Below are 19,449 nucleotides of genomic sequence, written 5' to 3' on the forward strand. Positions count from 1 at the left end.
ATTTGGGCTACATGGCTTGGACTATATCTGTTTCCCTCTTCCAAATCCTGGTGGCGTCTGGTCAAATCTGTTTCTGGTGTTTGTTCCCCCTCCATCCTCTCCCTCACCTCAAACGGCTGCACAGCTGACTCCGCACGTGAAAAAGCTGAATGCCTCAACTCTGTGTTTGCCTCTAAATCTTGTCCCAAACCCATCCCTCTCTGTACCCACCGTACCCAGTCTTACCCAGCTGCTCCTGGACTCTGTGTCCTTTCCTCCTGACAATAGTAGGAGACCAGCCTGTAGGTCCCGTGACCAAATTCTGGGAACAAAGGTTTGAAAGTGTTTTTGTGTTCCCTGATGAATACCGAACAATTTTGACTTGGGCTGCCCCCTTGAAAATGTCAGGCATTTCCGGGAAGGGTCAACAAAGGTCAAACAGGGGTCAAAATTCAAATATATTCCAATCGTGTCGATATGCATATCACATTACTCGTCTAGTCATGAGGATTCCAAAAATGTATAGTTTGTTATACCTCCGACCTTAAATGAGGGCGCTATGGTCAAAAACGTCGAAAGGTCAACGCACTTTTGACTGGCGGTCAAATTCACCAACACAGTTAACATTGTCCGATTCTAATGATTTTAGTGTCTAATAATATGTTTTCTGACATGGCAAATTCAAATAAGCAACTTTTAAAAGTAAAGGTGGTTGCCATAACCTTGAAATTTCAAAATGGCTGGCAAAAGGGCTACTGAAAGACTTGAATCAGGATCCTTGGCCAACAATAACACAGTTATTTCTATACACATTGTCCAATGATGCTTATCTTGCTTTATTGCCCAGTTCATCATCCTACGCAGTGTCATATCCATCAGAATCAGAGTCAAAATCACTGTTACAATCACTAGTATCTGAATCTGTGTCAGAGTCTACAGTGCGGTTTGTTCTGGCATCACGTAGACGTTGAGGTAGTGCCGGCTGTGAATACCGTATTGGCAAACATTTGCCCTCTCTCAAGCTCCAACCATGCTGAACGGGAGATGATGGAGCATCTGGATTCATAAAGTTTAACATGATGAATGCCTGATAGTTGGCCCGTGTTACCTTCAAATTATGTGAATCTGTATCAGGAGGAATCCTGAGAGTCGATTTCCTCTTCATCCCCTCCCACTTTTTGGCCCGAGCTTCTGCGAGTGTCTTGCTTGATTTATCCTTGTATATGTATTTGATGGTATACTGCTCTAGCTGTTTAAGAGTTTGTGATGTCACTGGGAGACATTTCCCAAGCCCTCTCAGTAGCTCTCGTGCCTCTTCTGACTTCATTGTGCTGTCAAAGACTGATGGTTTTCCACGGCCATAGAAACTGGAAATAGCATCTGCACCATTGTGGATGTGAAATGGGATAATGATATCACTAATATCCTTATCAAGGAGTGTTGCGCAATCAATTATGCTTTTCTTCCTTTTCAGTCCTAGCATACCTTCAATTTGATGTGCCACATACGATACTAAAACCAACACATCTGTGTCTTCTGCATCAATGACAACGACATCTTTTACTCCCGACTTTCTTAGTTGGGAATATATGTACAACAGAATGGTGTCTGCTTCCATATGCTGACATGTCAACTCAACTACCTCCTCATCAGTGGACAAATCACTACAGCGTTCCCTCACAGAGTAAATAAATCTGGTATCTGGATGTTGGAGTAACAGGATTTTGAACTCAGTCTTCAGAAATTGCTGCAGACGAATTTTGTTTCCTGGGTTCTTGAACATGTTGTTGAAGTGCCTAGGGGATGGCAGTTCATCATTTCTCTTGATGAAAATATTCCTGGTCCCACCAACAAAAGGCAATTCACCTGTTCGCCTTTCATGTTCACTATCTTTGATGCTGTGTTGTAGATCATATGGGTCATTTACAAATATTACCTGGGAAGCCGTAGGATGGCGTTGGACAACAAGGTTAAACATTTTAGCAGCATAATCGCCCCATGTATAAGCACTTTCGTCTTGCTTCTCTCTATCCTCAGCAGACGGGGTTGATAGCCTCCAAATGAACCCCATATCTACTCGTGCAATGTATCTATCCCGGAACTCCAGTTCAATAAAGTTGAACTTTTGTGCCAGTTTACATTTTTGCCCTTTGCGCATTGTTCCATTTACATTGAAGATGGGGAGACACTCTTCTGTCACGCGGTATTCCATGACTTCAGATAGCACTAGACCATCATCTAACTCTTGTGCCAAAGTGATGATCTCGGCCATGGCTTTGTTTTCCATAGCATCTGTTTTTGTGACCTTCTGTTTTGATGTGTCTTTGATAACTGGTGGTTTGCTGAAGCTGTGTCTGCTGGTTCTGTGTATGGTTGCATCAAACTGTTTATCACCAGAGAACTTGCGCTCTTTGAAGAATGATTGCACTAGAGTCTCCCCATCCTCATGTGCTGAGTCAAAGTCTTTGACAAGTGCATCTGATGCGACCATTCCTGACTGGAGCGACCTCAAGATAGGCTGTGTAAGGTCGAATGGGTCACAATCAAATTCCGTGATGCAATTGTCTAGACTAGGGCATGCCCGTACTATATCTATATCTAAAATTATATCCCCCCCCCCTCTATTTACATGAAATGGTTTGGTCCAAAGCGAACGGCTTGCGAGTACGGTGACAATCCCCCCCCCCCCTCTATTTACATGAAATGGTTTGGTCCAAAGCGAACGGCTTGCGAGTACGGTGACAATCCCCCCCCTCTATTTACATGAAATGGTTTGGTCCAAAGCGAACGGCTTGCGGAGTTTGGTAAAGAAATCGCCATAGCGTGCACAAACGCGCAGGAAAGCGAAAGAATCGCAAATTAGTTTTAATTAGTTTTAAAACATAGTTTAACGCCAACATAGCGGCAACATAGTTTGCCAACGTGAAATAAATGAATACGCTCTCAAATGTGCTGTCCGAGGCAGAGTCTGTTCGCCACGTTCGGCACACGTGATAACTCGCTGCTCTCTGATTGGTTGAATCGTTTTTTGGACATAGCTCGGTAACTACTTGTCCGATTAATATGAAACCTTGAAAAGGCACATCCTCGGGTCCCCAGCAATATACCTGGCAAGTTTCAAGTATATCGGACCCGTGGTTGTCGAGAAACAGCGGTCACAGACAAACACACAGACATACACACATACACACACACACACACACACACACACACACACACACACAGAGATTACTGGAATTATAGATAGATGTTGTACACCGCGCTCATCCAGCAACAACCTCGTTGTGGAGTTCTCTCTGTGACCTTCAGATGATTTGGTGAGGTTTGCCAATGCATGTAGTGAACTTCTAACTCTATTCACAGAGTTGACGGTTCTTGTGTGAGTCAACAACATCTTTTCATTTTTTAAGATGCGCTTCCAACCTGCTTTCATCTTCGACCCTTTATTCATGGTCATTTCTATCCAGAGATCCAGGGGTAAGCACGAGTACGGTTTCCCGGTCATTGATTGCGCGAATAGGCCATCTTGCATGTACCTCTCTTTTTCTTCGGGGAGACTGCTAATCTCAAGCCAGAATTCTACAAGCCATCTGCTGTATTTCATTGTCGTATATCCGCAGCCATGGCATCATCATTCGGAGGGATGCTTTGAATGAATCCCAATCCTGTGTCCTCAGGGCGTATATGTTCATGATCAGTATTTCAACCATTTCCATAAAGCTCAACCAGAACCTTGCCATAGGGCTGTCTGATTTCCCAACACTCTCAAATGCTCTTTCTATAAAGGACTTGAACTCTGCATCCATCAGGAAATCGTCTGCGATGGCCTGTAATTGTTCTTTTGAGCTATTGGGTGGACTTCTAAGAACTTCCAACTTTGATTTGAGCTCCGATGATAGCTTCAGTCCCTCGCTGACCCCGCGAAAAATAATCCTGCGAATGAGCACCTCATACATAAGTGAAAGGCACCTTATGCCTCTGTTGTAGTGTTTACCACGAAGTGCTTGGTCAACTGATCCTTCTGAAATTATATCGGCTGCCACAAGAATTTCAGATAAACCTGAGCCATGGAACCGCTTGTTTATCGCCGATATGAAGGAAATGTGAGCGTGGAATGGACCCAAGAATGGAAGGATAAGTTGAAATTTCTCAGGATTCTCATTTTTCAGCTGGACAATAAGGGCATAGACTGGTTGGTCGCCTACCAGCTGAATAAATGGCATTGACTTGCACTCGGCTGCGGTGACCATGCGACACATAACCTCGTGAACCACTGACTTCTGAGGTGGCTTTGGAAATGTCAGAAAATAGTATGCTGTACTTTTCACCACATACTCATGGATATTAGCCTGGAACCCAGTGAAACTTCCAACTTTCTGTTCATCAGCTGGTATGTTCTTCCCTGCAATATCCAGATGGGCCAACACGTGCATAACACCTCGCTTTCTTTGCTCATCACTTGTTTGAAGTGAGATATCAATTTCCTGACGAACTGCTGGCTGGCCACGTTTGACTGTTTTGTAAGGATGAATCTTGTGTTGTAAAGTACTTAAATCTTTCAAATCTTCAGACTTGGTCAATTGAAGTATAGGACGACCCTCCTCTGAGTCCATTGATGTAACATCATCAGGTTGTACAAACATAACATTGGTCCGGTGAGATGTATCGGCCCCTGTCAATGTATCATCTTTGAAGTCATCGTTATCTAGGATACCTGTTCCTGGAAAACCATCTGCTAACTCGTCAGGACAAGCAACATTTGCTTTGATATCATCCATGGCCCAAGCTTCATACAGAGCAAGAACATCTTTGTAACTTATTCCAAGAGCAAATTTTTTCAAGATGTCAATGATTTCACGACTCCGAGTTAATCCATGAAGAGTCACTGATAACTTTGTTTGGAAGGATGTGCGTTTGCCGGTGATAAACGAAAACAAGAGGGATGCCAAAGCAGCAATTTGTGGATCATGACATGCTTCAGTAAAGTCATTGGAATCAGGATCCTTGAGCCATGTCAAAAGTTGGCGCAAAAGTTCATGGGGTTCTTCAATATTTTCAAGCTCATCAACACGGAGAGGCCAAGATAAACCCACTTCTTCTGTAAACTTCTTTCTCAGACGCCTTGCAACATTGTTTAGTAACTGTTCATCACTTATTCCCCAAGAATAAATGGCTGCTTCAATGTAACTTCCACCAGCAGATGCATCATAGACAATTGTGCTCTGGTTCTTGTGGAAACGATCATGGAATCCAATGTTGTCTTTGAATTCATTTTGAAGCATTTGTTTTATAGTGCTGGTTTTCATCACAGTTTCAAAACCAAAGTTTGCACTCATTTGGTTATAATCAACCAGAAGACCCTGTAATGTTCTTGGCTCATTCATCTCCAGCACAACTGTACGGACATGCCTAAAAAACATCTGTCTAACCTCTGTAAGTCGCACGTTCTGTAAGTGCATTCGGTCACCAGATGAATCAGAATGTTTGTAGTGAGGCTTCACATACTTCATCCAGCAGGAACGATGATAGCGTATTTCTGACGCAAAGGGATCAGGGGTAGAATCTATGACAGTTAAAATTCTTTCTCTCATCTGGTCATCTTCCAAGTGTATTGTATGTGACTTGAAGGTGTTCCACGCATTCAACTGTTGGATAATACATAATGTTTTGGAATTTTTCAAGTCTTCTGGTTTCATACACCAAATGCACAGATTCTTTTCATGAAGGAGACCTGTGCTACGTGAAGATCGTCCAGCTTGCTGCTGGTCTTTTGCATGCGTTTCTTGTGTGTCCACTGTTTGTTGTTTCTGTTCTTGATCTCTTTTTCTTAATGCTTGTTGAAGTCCACGTTGAGCTGCCAATGCAGTCCTGCATGCCTTATGAAAATAGACACCATTCGGTCCTGCATCCCAATTGACTGAATCATAAACAGTTCCAAATTTATGCAACCCTTTCCAATCTTGTGCTTTGCCCTTCATGCGTTCCCATGCTTCAGGAGAAATGTTGCTTTTATCTTCATCGCATTGTTCATTACACAAATTACATAGTCCAGATATTTCCTCTCGTTTTCTTTTTCTGTTTGGTTGAGGCTTCAGTACTGGTGTTGACTTTGGTGCTGACATTGTTCCCAGAAGATATAAAATATAAAAATACAGAGCAGATGTTAGTCTTGATCCTATGGGGATCCTAATCATATTTACTTTACATCAATACACAGAAGAAATGTTTGTAAAAATTACTAGTGTGTGGACGTCATGAAACAGAACAAATGACTACCAGATATTCACAGCCCATCATCATCATTTACCTATACACTTTATATAAAACCACCTTTGGAGGCCATTTTTCCCCGCAAAGCGGGGGTTGGCCTTTTTCGGGAACTGTGGTTGTTGTTGTTTTTCGGTCCCCTATTTGAAGCAATGTTTTACGGCCGGATGCCCTTCCTGACGCCAACCCTTTTTGCCGCCTTTAATGACAAACAGGGAATTACCAGTGAACTGGTACTCAATTAGCCGACCTCGGAAGGATGACAGGCTGAGTCAACCCCCCTGGCGTTAATTCAGCGATCGACCGGGATTCAAACCCAGGATCCTTGGATCCTAAGCCGGCACCCTAGCCGCTAGCCCAACACCAGGGATTTATATGGTACACAATATTATATCGAACATGTGCTCTAAAGAAAAATGATACACACAATTAAAAATCATTATTTTGTTTTAAAAATGGAGTGTTTCAATTGTTCGTGACGTTTCGGTGACAAACATTTAATAATTTCTTATCCATGGGTTTGGGAAAAAAATTGTTGTTTTTGGCTAATTTATGTTAACCTTTTTTTTTTTTTTTTTTTTTTTTTTTTTTTTTTTTTTTTTTTTTTTTTTTTTTTTTTTTTTTTTTTTTTTTTTTTGTATACAAGATCGAGGCTCATGTAAGAGCTAAAACACCTTTGGAGGCCTTTAGGACCTTACCTTTTTGGACCTTTTAGCAGCCATTTTGAAATTTCAAGGTTATGGCAACCACCTTTACTTTTAAAAGTTGCTTATTTGAATTGGCCATGTCAGAAAACATATTATTAGACACTAAAATCATTAGAATCGGACAATGTTAACTGTGTTGGTGAATTTGACCGCCAGTCAAAAGTGCGTTGACCTTTCGACGTTTTTGACCATAGCGCCCTCATTTAAGGTCGGAGGTATAACAAACTATACATTTTTGGAATCCTCATGACTAGACGAGTAATGTGATATGCATATCGACACGATTGGAATATATTTGAATTTTGACCCCTGTTTGACCTTTGTTGACCCTTCCTGGAAATGCCTGACATTTTCAAGGGGGCAGCCCAAGTCAAAATTGTTCGGTATTCATCAGGGAACACAAAAACACTTTCAAACCTTTGTTCCCAGAATTTGGTCACGGGACCTACAGGCTGGTCTCCAACTACAAGGTGGAAAAGTTTCTGTCAACCCTCGACTCTGATTCTGCAACTGGACCTGACGGCATCAGCCCACGGGTCCTAAAATCCTGTTCTTCCGCTCTTTCACTCCCTCTCTCTGTTCTCTTCACGCTCTCTTTTGCTCAAGGTCATCTGCCATCTGCTTGGAAATCAGCCAACATCACCACTTTGCACAAAAAAGGTGCAAAAACAGATCCTAGCAACTACAGACCAATCAGCCTTCTCCCAATTATCAGCAAGGTCATGGAATCCATCATTGCTTCGGATATGAAATCTTTCCTCTTGTCCAATGGCTTGATCTCTGATCATCAATTTGGTTTCAGACCTGGTCACTCTACTCTGGACATGCTGCTTCTGCTTTCTCAACAATGGATGGAGGTCCTCAATGCCAAACAGGAAATTAGAGCTGTCTCCCTTGACATATCACGTGCCTTTGATACGGTCTGGCACCCCGCTCTGCTCACCAAACTCTCCTCCTTTGGTATCCATGGAAATCTCCACGCATGGCTGGCGGACTTCCTCTCTAGTCATAGTCAACGTGTGGCCCTGAATGGGTTTCTCTCATCTCCTCTTCCTGTTCAGGTTGGAGTTCCCCAAGGCAGTGTTCTGGGCCCTGTGCTTTTTCTGGTCTTCATCAATGATCTCTTTGACTCTCTTGAAAATCCTCTCTATCTCTTTGCTGATGACTCTACTCTCTGTCGCTCCATTCCTCATCCCTCAGATCGGCAGTCTGCAGCCTCCTCACTCTGCAGACCTGGACAAAATCACAGACTGGGCAAACAAGTGGAACATGTCTTTCAATCCTGACAAATCTCACACTCTTACGATGTCTCTCCGAAAAGACCGACTGGACAACCCTCCCATCCACTTTCTGAATAATCCTCTCCAAGAAGTTCTGCCTCTCAAGCTTTTGGGTCTCACTATCTGCCATGATCTTTCCTGGGAAAACCACATTTCAAATCTGGCCTCCAAAGCCAGTCGCCTCACCTCACCACATACAGGGCTTTCATCCGCAGCTCAATGGAGTACTGCTCTCCCCTCTGGGCTGGTGCTCCTGCCTCACACCTAGCTCATCTTCACGCTGTTGAAACCAAAGCGTTCAGAATCATTGGACTCTCCTGCGATGAAGCTAACTCCAAAGGCATTTCACTCACTCACTGCAGGCAGGTTGGTGGTCTTTCCGTCTTCTACCGACTTCTCCGGCCTTGCCCCCCCCCCCCCCCCAGCTCTCTCTGGTCTCTGTCCCCCAAATATTCCTACAGATCGCACAAGATCTGCCTGCAACCCTCTTATGGTTAAACTGCCAAAATCAAGACTCTCTGCTCACCTTCACTCCTTCATTCCTCTTTTCTCCCACCTCTGGAACAAACTCCCTCACTCTCTTCAATCCCACTCCTCCCTCCAGGTCTTTAAAACAGCTGTTCACCACCATCTCTTATCTTCCCCCATCCAAAACCTTGATCTTTTCTACCCCCACTAATTTCACCCCAAATCCACTTTTTTGAAATACCAACTTATTTCCTGTAAGTCCTTGGTGTCCTTGTGTTTTATACTTCTCCCACCCCCCCCCCCCCCCTCTTCCCATGCCTCCTCCCCCCAAGTCCTCTCCCTCCCACACATCTCCCAATGTCCCTGATCTCAAATGTTGTGTTTGTGTGCTTCCCCTTCTCTCCCCATATTTGTCTACCGCTCCCTCTTTTTATATATTTTGTTTGTCTGTTTGATTTGTTTGTGTGATAAATGTTAGCACTTTCACGAGCCTCGATTCTGTATACAAAAAAACAAAAAACAAAAAAAACGTCTCTCAATCCTGACAAATCTCACTCTCTCACTTTGTCTCTCCGAAAAGACCATCTGGACAACCCTCCCATCTACTTTCTGAACAATACCCTTGAACAGTCCTTTCTTGGCATTTCTGAGGTCCTCACCACATACAAGGCTTCCATCCGCAGCTCAATGGTATACTGCTCTCCCCTCTGGGCTGGTGCTCCTATCTCACACCTTGCTCAGCTTCACGCTGTTGAAACCATAGCTTTCAGAATCATTGGAATCTCCCGTGATGAAGCTGATTGTGATGGCCTTTCACTCGCTCACCGCCGGCAGGTTGGTGGTCTTTCTTTCTGTCTTCTACCGACTCCTCTCCGGCCTAGCTCGCCCAACTCTGTCTGTGCTCTGTTCCCCAAATATTCCTTCAGGTCGCACAAGATCTGCCAGCAGCCCTCTTCTGGTGAAATTTCCAAAATCAAGACTCTCTGCTCACCTTTACTCTTTCATTCCTCTTTTCTCCCACCACTGTAACAAACTCCCTGACTCTCTTCAATCCCACTCCTCCCTCTAGTTCTTTAAAACAGCTGTTCACCACCATCTATTATCTTCCCCCATCCAAAACCTTGATATTTTCTAACTGTTAATTCACCCCAGATCCACTTTTTTGAAATACTGACTTCTTTCCTGGAAGTCCAGAGGTTTCCCTCTGGGTTTCCTGGTCTGTTCAGCTGATTGTCTCTCGGCAGGGATAATTTTTCAGTGCTCCAGACCGTGGCAAAATCAAAACTGGAAAATCTTCTTCATAATAATCTATCATCAGACACCGTATTTCCTTGGATTCCACAGCTTGAAAGGATTCCACAAAAATTCCTCATAACTACATTCCTTTGTAAAGGAATTGGAAGGGATCAGGGGTGGGCGGGACTACGACTGTCATCAGCCTGATAGGTGCAGGGCCGCTGGACTAATTTACCATTGGGCCAATCAGACCTAAATGGGTGTGGTTAAAGCTGGAATGCTATCAGGAAGTCAGTGACAGCAACAACCCACACATTTCTATGAAGTACGTACTATTTCGAATGTTAGATCATCGATGAAGTATGTACAGTACCATCACAATGTGAGCTGAGCTCGTCTATAAAGTTTGTACTACAACATTTGTAATCAATGGTAGAACACACACACACACACACACACGGTAGGGTTGATCACAATAAATGATCATGTGAAACCATCCCTACATCTTCCTTTGGATAATGGTGGCCCCGAAGAAAGACTGTACCTTTTGCGTATGCGTGTGTGTTTGATATAACTTTGATGTAACTCGAGGGACAACCATTATTTGAAGAAAGATGTAGGGATGGTTTCACATTGTCATTTATCGTGACCATCCCTACCTTGTTTGCATACTTTTTGGAGTAACATTCTGACATCCTTTTGCATTTTAAAAATGTTTTTATTACTCGTTTTAGTGAAATTGGTTCAATTCCTGACAAAGCATCCCTGCTAACATGTTATATCGTTAAAACATTGAAAACATTATTTTGTATGGTTTTAGAAAACGTCATTGAACCATAATTGATCAACTATTTTGGCAACATTTTTTTTTAAACTTTGGTATTTCATACTTGACATCATAATTGCAAAAATGTTATTGAAACATTTTAAGCATGCAATGGTTTCTGTGTTTTCATGGTTCTTAGAACACAACAAAATGACGTTTTTCATCAAATTTGGACCAGAACATTTTTCAAATGTTGTGAAAATTATGTTAGCTGGGATAGACTTTCAAAGAGGAAAGCCAAGCTCCTCCTATGTCCCTGCCAAGAGAGAGGGAGGGGGGGGGGGGGGAAATTAGCACCTTTTTTCTTTGATTTACAATACTCTTAAGAAGTCTTTCGGTGTGTCTTTCTACCACACTTGTGTTTGTGTGTGTTCCTTCTGTATGTTTCCTCTCCTTTCTCACTGCTTTGCATATTTCTCACCAGACTTCGAATGGACACTGAAGTCTTGTAATTCTGCTTTCTCGTTTTAGTTGTAGTTAAGGTTCCATTTGTTCTATTTGGTCCAGGTTTTGGTGATTAGCACCCACCATGGCGTTCTGTTTGGCAGCATTTCCAGTGCCACTCATTCACTGTGGTATTCATTCATTCACCATTCATCCCGTGCGTTTTGGGAAATAAAAAATGGGGATATTGTCATCGGCGCCGTCTGTCTGTGACTGTCCATCTGTCTAAATGTCCCTGAGTGGCCCAGTCAAAGCCCCGACCTAAATCCAATCGAAAATCTGTGGCATGACTTGAAGATTGGTGTGCAACGCTCCGCACACAACTTGACTTGACTGAGGTTGAACAGTTTTGTTCAGAAGAATGTGAAAAAAAATTGCCCAATCAAGGTTTGCAAAGTTGGTAGAGACTGATCCTAACAGACTCACAGATGCAATTGCTGTTATAGGTGCTTACACCAAGTATTAACTCGGGGGGGTGGACACTTGTCCAACCAAGATAATCTAGTTTTGTATTTTTAATTAATTATTTCTGAAATTTGTAGAATTTGTTTTTCACTTGGAAGTTGTGGATTACGATGTATAAATAAAGGTGGGAAAAAGTCTGATTTAATACAATTTAATTCCAGGATATAAGGCAACAAAAGGTGAAACATTTGAAAGGGGGTGTAGACTTTCTATTGGCACTGCATGTGATCTGGTTTCACTTTGTCATTTGCTTAAAGTGCCTGGGCAAACGGAAGCTTGTATGGATAAAACGAATTGATGAGTATTCTTATCGGATTCCCTATTTGTGGGAAATGCAGATTAAAGTCTGAACTGCCTAGCGGGGGATTGTTGCTGCTGTGCATATATTTATCAATTGCCTTTGGTGTGACAGTGTGGTTTACCACATGGTCTGGTGTCTTGTGCTGTACCTTTACGAGGAAAAATTTAAACCATGTTTGTTTATAAACGGTTCACGTACGAATAGTTTCACTACTGGGTTTTGAGTGTCTCAGAGCTTTAAGTGTTCAGTGCAAAATGCAAATAGGTCATTTATTCTTGTGCTTTCTTGGCAATTTATTTTTATGGGGAATTGTTACCCTCACCAGAGGAGAGAGTATTGCATTTGAGTCTGTTTGTCTTTTTGTTTTTGTTTGTCTGCACAGAATATTATTTTCTCTGCAACCGTTGGTCCGATTGACAGGAAATTTTCACTATAGCTGCGCCTCCTCCTGTAGAATTTTTTTTTTAATGGTAAGTATGTCAGGTCACATGGTATGGGCACCATCTTGATAAACTTTTTAGCTCTATATCTCCGAAAGTGCTGCATAGAAAAAAATTAAGACGTGGCTCATTGTAAAGAACTCTCCATGGGGAATAAAATGTTAATGATTGTCATAGGTGCCTCCATTATGACGTCATAATTCGACAAGTACAAAACTTCATCTGATCAAGATGAAATTTCTTGAGCATCATCTAGGGATAAATTGGTAGAGAAATAATAATGATGATGTCATCGGTCATGTGGTTCGGCCGCCATATTTGTTTTAACACAGAAGCCTTAAAAACACGTCCTAGCAAACGTCTGCAATCTCCGATTGCTCTTTCTTGTTTTCTTTTGCATAATGTACGAGTATGTTCTGTTTTGCTTTGAGAAAGTTGTGGGGTCTTGACAGTCTGCCTTCTACCACTTGCATAGTTGCACTTGCATAGTCTGCCTTCTACCACTTGCATACATACTTTTACCACTTCTACCACTTGCATACATACTTTTACCACTTGTACCACTTGCATGAATGCAAGCTGGTGCATGAGCCCGAGCTCACAGAAGAGAGCTCTACTCTATTGCATTGTCAAAAAGTTGAAGGATCTTCGATGTACCAAGGAAGCATTTTGTTTATCTCGCAGTGTGCACCCAGTTCAGCTTTTATTTTGAAAGTTTGTAACTGAATGATTCAACTTGTGATTTGGTATATTTTATTTTTCCACCTTCTTGACAAGGTTACATCCTCTCCAAGTTATCATTGAAACAAGCAGGTACTGGGATATACTAGCAAGTTAGCAATAAGGAAATACCTGAAACAAAACGAATGCGGAGTAGATGAGTTAAAGCAATTGCAGCACAAAGATCAATTGGCCATTGGATGCGTAAATACGACAGCAGGAACCCTTTAGAAGGACACGGAAGGAGCACAACAAATTACACAAAGTAATTATTTTCGATGCAATATACAAATTTATAATAGGACACGGAAGGAGCACAACAACAACACAGCAGCAACAGCAACTGTTGTAAAAATTAAAAAAAAAATCCCTTTTATGTGGGTTTTGCTTAATTTTACATTCTCAATGTGACTCGTACATGGACATGCAATATGTTTCTGAAGTACGACCTGCTGTCTTTTGATTAAACCCATCAATGAAGCGACGCGTAGGCACGCCTATTGCAACAAAATCCTGAGCTGAAAAAGCGATGAGAAGCTTCCCAATCGGACCATAAAATGTGCCAGGTGTTTGTTTTATCGCTTGGTATTGTGAACGTTGACGGTTTCGTGGGAAAATAACACTGAACTTGGAAATGATTTTGCCAAGAACACGCACCACATTGAATAGTCCAGTTTTCTTGTGGCTCACTTGGCAGTGCAGTGCCCTTTATATGTTCTTACTTATGAAGACATAAGCAAAGGGTGTTAAGTTAGGGATATGAGATCTTCATAACTAACCTTACGTTTGATCTAATATATTGTTACAGACGCGGTTTTGGATGTTAGTTTACCGAGCGGTTTGGTATGACCGCGTCTGCACAGTTTACCCGATTATACTCGAACGTTAGCCGAGTCGCGCTACGCTAGATCAATGAAGGAAAGGACACAACGGCTGGGTTAGATGACACGACACCAGGGGTACAGTTCTCAAGACCTCCGGAGGAGGTTATAATATGGGATATGCGGAACGTTTAGATTACAAGGACAAGAGGGACAGCATAGGAAGGTGGGCACTTAATCACGGTCTTATAGTAGCCCCGACAGACCACAGATAAACAGGACAAAACTGACTCACACAGGGATTGATGGCAAGGAAGGGCAGGTAGTCGAGGCTCAAGGTGCACCTTGGCTCAGGGGCAGAATCGACCCGGTCCGGTCCAGAGATGCGGGAGGTCTCTCAGCGCTCGGAGGTGGCGACTTCTCTTTCCAAGCTGGGGGCGCATCTCACGTCACGTCCGGTAAGTGGCTGCGTATATCCAGCGGGGAGTGACACGCCCTCGGCTCGTTAGCTCCGCCCCAGATGGAATCGGCCCGTTGCTTCTTATTGGGTGCGGGGGGTTACCGGGCTCCGCCCTTGACGAGGGGCCGACAGTCAGCCCCTTCGTGGTAACCCCGTCGGCGCACATGGGCAATGGCGGCTAACCAAGCCGGAGTGAGGACGCACACTCCCCGCGCACTGTTGTTGTAGTTGTTGTTGTTGTTGTTGTTGTTTCATGAGGAAGATGGGAGGAGGTATGGGGAGGTCCTAAACTCACTACTGGTGCCATACAATCACATTCTGGTGCAACGAAGAGTCAGAATTAATGGAAACGAGTCCTTAACTGACATAGACTAAGAATAACTAGCAAGAGGTCCTATAGTTGTCTACGTGAGATGCGGTGAACCTGGGCACGACATTTAATGGGGGAAAAAGGGGAAGGTCGGGGCTACAGAGTGTTGTTTACAGACAATGGGACTAGGGAATGGGGGATTGGGGATAGTTGGGGAGTATTGGGGAAATAGGGGAATATTTACAAGCGGATATGGAGGCCAAATCCCATATCCGCAACAATATTGTGCCAGCACCAAGCCCCCAGGGCACTTCCCCATTTCTGTATTTTGTTGGTTGTAGAACTACCTGGCCCAAACTACCTGGAACTACCTGGTTGTGTTGGTTAAACCCAAACACTGGCTACTCTCTTGATTTGCTGTGACTTGTAAAGGTTTTGAGGGCCTTAATTCGGATATCGAGTTTCAATTCGATTGGGCAGGGAAGGTCTGCTTGTATTAAAAGTACTCTCTCCTGCGTTTTGGTTTTTATTTTGTTATTTGCTCGGACTTTGTTCCTTGCCAAGATTGATTGTGATATACTAACTACCATGGGAAACAAGGAAAAGCTGATGTTTTGGATATTAATCATTTGTCTGAGGAAAAGAGCGCTGGGATCCCCCTCCCCTCCACCTCCCCTCCACCTCCCCTCCACCTTCCCTCAGAAGGTTGTATAATGTATATAGCGGTCTCTGTCAGTGTTGTGGGCATGCTCCACTGCATGGCGGTTGGCATACTTCGATCAATGTTCTGTTTATTCCCTGCACTGTTCTCTGTCCGCCAACACTGAATGACACCAGCTTTCAGGATTTATACTAGTTTTCCATTGTAATCTAGTTAATTTAGCAATCCATGTTATTTGCTTTCCTAGTTTTATATGTATTGTCATTTAGTCTCTCTTTATTGTTATTCTAAAATTTTTTTTAGCCCTCTTTCTTTGTTTAGTTTGTGCTTCGGAATTCCGTTTGGCCTTCCTTTCGCACCCTCCTCCCGTCCCCTTCATGCCATTTAGCTCACACCAAGGGAAGAATTGCTGTTGATTTCCAAAATATAATTTGTGTGTATAAAACAGATTTTGTTTGGGGTTGCTCGATTCATACAGAGCATTCCAGGGTTTGCATATTTTTGTTGGCATCTGTCTTAGAGCAGTGCCCTTGTTTCTGATTTGTAATTTGTTTTGAAACTGCTCTCTGCCCCCCTGTCTAACACTTTGCATTGTAAACATTTGTAGGTACGCTAATCATGATGGATCATACCAAGGAATACCACCTTCAGAAGCCATTTTCCCCTGCAGAGCTGGGTTGGCCTTTTTTGGGCACCGTGGTCCCTTTTTTGAAGCAATGTTTTATGGCCGGATGCCCTTCCTGCCGCCAACCCTGTTGGTCGCCTCTTGCGACACACAGTGAATTACCAGTGAACTGGTACTCAATTTGCCGACCTCAGAAGGATGACGGGCTGAGACAACCCCCTTGGCATTAATTCAGCAATCGACCGGGATTCAAACCCAGGATCCAAGGATCCCAAGCAGCACCCTAACCGCTAAGCCAGCACCAAGGAATGTTGGCCCTTATTGCCTCTATTCACCTTAAAGTACGCATTCACATTGATTGTTGTTCGCATGCAAGGTATCATGGAATAGAAAAATTGCAAGTTCTTTCAGACAGACAAACCTACGTTTAGGCAGTTTAAAAATGACGTGCTTGGGAATGGCAGCAATGTACCACTGCCAAATGACACTTGCTTCTTACAATGTTTTCTTTGTTCCATAAGTGACTACATTGCTCCTACTAGGGCTAGGCAGTTTTTACATGGTTAAAAAAAGTGATATGTATATAAAAAAAAATACTTGTGGCTTAAACACTCACCAGAAACAATGGGTGTTTCTCCAATTTATATAATTGAAGAGTGTAATGTCATTTTCCAAGCCATGAATAATACAACCTTGCTCGCATGGCGTATGTGGATAAAATAAGGTGCATTTGAGGTGGGGTGTAATGTTCATTCCGCCCTCCCCACCCCCCAACCCCCCTCACCACCACGTCCCACCACGTTCCCCAGCTTGGGTTGTGCAGTATCTGGTGTTTGGATTTTTGATCTTGTTTGGAGACAAAAATGTCTGATCTATTTTTGAAGTCTGCTTTATATCTGTTATTTTTATTTTATTTTTTTTGTCTTCACTATTTTTACCTCCACCACCAAAGGTGGATGGAGGTTATTACTTGCCAGAAAAAATTCCGGCAAGTTGGTTGGTTGGTTGGTTTGTTTGTCTGTCTGTCTGTCTGTGTGCAGTGCTTACATCTACATCATTTAACATAGCATCGCCATACTTTACACACATATTTGCCTTGCCCTGGAATAGACTGTGCCCAATTTTTAACTCTCTCGGCCCAAGGCCTCTATTATGATGTCATAATTCGATAATTTGACAAGTACAAAACTTTCTTCCAATCAAGATGCAATTTCTTGAGCGCCATGCCGGCATAAACTGGTGGAGAAAAAAATAATGATGACGTCATCGGTCACATGGTTCGGCCGCCATCTTGGAAAAACCGAAAAACTTTGCACCTCTATATCTCAAAGTGCTGAATAGAAAAAAAATAGAGACATGGCTCATTGTAAAGAACTCTCCATGGGGAATAAAATGTTAATGATGATGTCATCGGTGCCTCCATTATGACGTCATGATTCGGCAAGTACAAAACTTCATCCGATCAAGATGAAATTTCTTGAGCATAATCTAGGAATAAATTAGTTTAGAAAACAAATAATGATGACGTCATCAGTCACGTGGTTCGGCTGCCATCTTGGGAAAACCGAAAAACTTGATCCAAAAAAAAGTACATTCCGGCAAGTCCTCGGTCTCTGACCGATTTTTCATCTGTCTGTTTGTCCGCACAGAATATATATGATTTTTCTCTGCAACCGTTGGTCCAATTGACAGGAAATTTTCACCATAGGTGAACTATTTGTTTGACTATTTGTGTACAAGATATCTCAAAAAGTTGTGGACGGATTTTGGGGAAACCTGGTGGAGAGTTTTGGGTGTGTGATGAGGACTAATCTATTCAATTTTGGTGAAGATCTGAATGTGCATTCGGATACGATAGTTATTTAATTCCAAGTGATTCTTCACCTTTGAGTGGTAGGGATAAAACCGATACATAGCACGATATCTCAAAGTTCTGCACCGATTTAGACGATACTTGGTGGACGTGTGTGTGACAAGGACGAATTGATTCGATTTTGGCGAAGATCTGAATATGGATTCGGAGACGAGAATATTTAATTGTTAAGCGATTCTTCACCATTGAGATTGGGCCAAAAGCGATGTATAACATGATATTTGAAAAAGTTACGGATGAGTTATGACTAAACTTGGTGGAAAAGTTGGTTAGGTGACAAGAACAAGCCGATTCGATTTTGGTTCAGGTCCGAATCCAGATCCAGCGTATCGGTGGGATACAAAACATAAACTGTTCAGCCTGGCGGAGGTGTGCGCCCTACCGAGTGCCGTGCTAGTTTAGTCTGTTATTACTGTTATTAATTAAAACAGATAAAGGATGATGAAATAGTTGATAACTGGCAGGGGTTAGGAGGTAACACCAACGGTGGAGCACGCAAACAAATGATGGGCAAAGGAGAGGTCAGTGAAGAATAGAAAATGTCAGGAATAAGGGCTTTCGTGAGATTGTGATGGCTTGACATTTAAAGGGAGTGGAGGAAAGAATGTGACCAGAGAGAATTGTAGATTATGCTGCACTCTAAGAATAGAGGAACAAAACAGTAGAAGATGTTTGAGGAAAACAATTTCTTATATTACCTAATACTTTGGAAGGTAAGGAGATGTTATCGGACATAGATGTCATCGTGAGATTAATAAATTGTATAGGAAACATTAGATGCACAATGCGTTGCATGGGTTGAAAAAAATGTCAAAGCAAAAAGTAAACAAAAGTAACTGACAGGTGCGTGTGCGTGTGCGTGTGCGCGATGGGTGTTCGTTAATCTTTCTTCACGATGGAAATTGGTTGTTTGAAAGAGTCGATTTGAGGCCTTTGTTTAAAACTGGCCTCAGTCTGAACTTGTTTCGTGTCCGTGTTGGAATATTTCTGATTCTGTGACGACAGCATACAAATATGACACTTGTCGCATGGCTTTTTATTTCTTTATTTATTCCTACTTTTTGTATCAATATTATGATTTTACTTCTTTTTTTTGTTATTTTGTAATGTTTGTTTGCAGAGAAGTCAGAATCTAGATTTCTGCACCTTAGCCATTTGTGCACCTTAGCCATTTGTGCACCAGACATCTATAATTACTGTACCTGTTTGCTTGGTTCCTCATGTCTGTTCAAGTTTGCTTCCATTGTCACAATTTGCAAGATTTGATTTTTGTGACCACATCATTATACTAAAATACTCAATTTGGTTTCTGTCTCTCTGATGATTTTTTTTGACCACGATACATTCCATCGTTACTTATCCAATCTCAACCAAACTTTACAGGATGACTAAGGGTTACATAATGAAGGTTGTAGTGCATTCATTTGTCCCCCTCCCCAAGGGGGGTTTTCTGCCAGAGTGGGTTTTCCCCGCCATTGCCGTCAATGGGGTTGCGTGTTGAGGTGTATATCCATGTTAAGTTAGCTTTATCGTGGCGTTTTTCCAAAGACGCTTTCAATAACAAAA

At 42.5% G+C, this 19,449-nt stretch overlaps 1 protein-coding gene across 4 annotated transcripts in view; it reads left to right on the forward strand.

Annotated features, from left to right (window-relative positions):
• The window catches only part of LOC137435381 (TSC22 domain family protein 4), a 117,775-nt gene that overhangs the window by 39,097 nt on the left and 59,229 nt on the right, over nt 1–19,449 (forward strand). The window lies entirely within an intron of this gene.

Source organism: Myxine glutinosa, chromosome 9, assembly GCF_964187855.1.
Source record: "Myxine glutinosa chromosome 9, kmMyxGlut1.1, whole genome shotgun sequence".
Classification (NCBI taxonomy): Eukaryota; Metazoa; Chordata; class Myxini; order Myxiniformes; family Myxinidae; genus Myxine; species Myxine glutinosa.